The 2,867-nt window shown below is 33.3% G+C and overlaps 1 non-coding gene across 1 annotated transcript; it reads left to right on the forward strand.

Moving 5' to 3' along the window:
- The first annotated feature begins 809 nt into the window (after window positions 1-809).
- Window positions 810-882, forward strand: TRNAK-CUU (transfer RNA lysine (anticodon CUU)). The gene has a single exon. It is a non-coding gene; the product is annotated as a tRNA-Lys (tRNA).
- Window positions 883-2,867: the final 1,985 nt, after the last annotated feature.

Below are 2,867 nucleotides of genomic sequence, written 5' to 3' on the forward strand. Positions count from 1 at the left end.
AGTTGTTATGGGACAACAATATAATTTTAGTGAGAAAAAAACTCGTGTCTTTGTCGCTTTGCAAGAACAAATGCAAAACCTTGATTTTCTACAATAAATACTTCAGGCCCAATATAATGATAAACGTAAAATGGGCAAAATCGGTAGCTAGTGCAATTAGAATCATTATAGTTATTTTTTCTGCAATATTAGTAGTTTTGCAAAACAATGTGAACTTAATTTTAAAAATTTATGTTAATTTTTAGAAAATATTAGAAATTTTTTGAAAATTTTAAACCATATATGGTTTCCAAAATTCCAAAAATTACGACAATTTTGGAATTGGAATAAATTTCTAGATTCCGAAGATTTTGAAGCTGGAATTGAAATTAATTTTATACTTAGAAACAAAATGGGAATTTTCCAAAAGGATCAAGTCTCATCCATTTCTATCTGTCTTTGAGCCTTAGATAATTCCTCATATCCAAATACCGATTTTTTTATTATTTTTGATAATTGAAAATATTATTAATTACCAAAATGAAAAGAGTCAACAATGGGGGATGATTGATCAATGATGATAAGAATGGCATTCAAGCCTTAAAAAATCACATTTTCAAGCTTTGCATTATTGATGAAACGGCAGGCTTCAAGGATAATCAACACTTCAGCAGCAAGAGGATCATTGCAATGGTGGTGATTAGTCTCTACAGTTTATTCCAACTCCTACTGTGTTTTATTTACCTCCCTCTATTTATAAGATTAAAATCAGCCTTTTAAATGCTTTTGTTACCGATAATATTTAAGTCCGTTAAAACTGTGCCATGATAGCCCGTCTAGCTCAGTTGGTAGAGCGCAAGGCTCTTAACCTTGTGGTCGTGGGTTCGAGCCCCACGGTGGGCGTAAAATAATCTAGTCTACTTATTTTAATATTGTTTTTTTATATAAGCGACGTAGAATTTTAGCTTAATTTCATTTTGCACCCTTGCAATATGGCATTTTGTTTTGCACTCCTAGAAAAATAGCTTAATTTCATTTTGTACCCTTAAAATATAGCATTTTGTCTTGCACTCCGAGAAAAATTCAATAGCATTTTCCACCATCGTAACACAATAAACAATTCAAATTGCACCACAAATTTAAGCAAATTGAATTTTTAATAATTAATGAGGCCAAATTCATCTTTTTAATGGCATATGTTGGTGAATTTTTTTGAACGTACAAAGTGCAAAAGTAAAATAATTACTCACTAAGTTAATTTAAAGATAAATTATTTTCTCAAAAGAAAAAAAAAATCTCATAATTTAATAGTATAAGTATATCATTTGCTATAATTTATGAAAATATTTTTTAAAAATATTTGGGCATTACAATCACCTTCTGGGGTAAGGTTAAATTACGAAAAAACAAATATCTTGTTTGTGTAAGTAAAATCATCCCCTCAACTATGTATTTCCTTACACGTCCACTCTTTCTTTGTCAAATTTACATAGGGGTGTTCATCCGATTAGTAAACTACCGAACCGAACCGAACTGGACGAAAATTCAGTTACTGAACCGGCAATTCAGTTATATATACATATATATCTTTAATACATTATTTTTTGGGTAGTCATCAAAGATATATACGATATTATTATATGAACATGACTAAAAGTAATCGACTACGTTTAGGAAGTGATAAGAATTTGGACAGTCAGCAAATAAATATATAAAAAGGAGAATAATGCAAGAGTACTTCCCCTTGCTCCATTCATTTATATTCATTTGATAATATAATAATTAGGGTAAACTGCACCTACACTCCTGAGGTATGTCAAAATAACTTTAAGGTCCTTGTGGTATTGGTAATTACAACCACACGCATGAAACAATCACCGGAGCCAAGATTTCATGTTCTAGGAACCGATATGCACTATATATTTGTTTCCCGCAGGGGAGTTTATGCAACTATAGACGAAAATTTATAAATTTTATATAAAATAACAAGGATTTAAGAAATGTTAGGAGAACCGTGTCACCCCCTAGCTCTGTGTTGTCTCCATCACAGCGTGCAACGAATAGTCCGTTAGAACTCTAACATAATAACTTAGCCAATAAATTATTCTGTTAAGTTGTCTAACAATGTTTCAGGAAGTGATTGTAATCACCGATACTACTAGGACCTTAAAGTTATTTTTGCATACCACAGAGGTGTAGGTGTTATTTACCCTAATAATTATTAAACTGTTGTATTTAGATTCGCTCAACAATTATTAAATATCTTCACCTCATTCAATATGCACAGTTAATAATTAGCTGAAGATTGAAGAGGAATTCTCTCAGCATGAGAGGCGATTATCTCTCTACGTGAGAGGCGGATTCTACCATTTTCTCCTTTTATTCTTTCTTTTATTGGTCTGATCCTCTTTGGTTTTTGCTTTCTTAATTATTCTGACGATCTGATCGTTTGTTTTGCCTTGAGTCGTTTCTCTTGCGATTTTAGTTTTATCTCCTGCTAGGGTTGGTAATTAGTGAATATCTCACTTTATTGGCGGCTAGGGTTTATTGTCTCTTTAGGTTTCCTTCTTTCGTTGCTTGTTTTCATCGTGTCTTTCTTGTTTCAGATCGGCAACTGGTTAAGATAGCAGATCCTCTCATAGATCCTACCCACACCTCATCCAATCTCTATTCTCGGTTATGGAAGATCTCATACAGAAAAATAGGAAGACGAAGGCCGACGAGAAGGAATCTCGTGATGCTCACAGAGTCAGTAAGAAAACTCTATTGACCCTGCGCGACGAGGATTTCACAGTAACCGCGGCGACTGCGGGGCAGTCCCGCCGAGATCAATGAGTTGTTTATTTTGGAATTGTCAAGGACTAGGGGGGCCCTTGACAATTCACAAC

This window comes from Erythranthe guttata, chromosome 13, assembly GCF_056151865.1.
Source record: "Erythranthe guttata isolate IM_541 chromosome 13, IM_541, whole genome shotgun sequence".
Classification (NCBI taxonomy): Eukaryota; Viridiplantae; Streptophyta; class Magnoliopsida; order Lamiales; family Phrymaceae; genus Erythranthe; species Erythranthe guttata.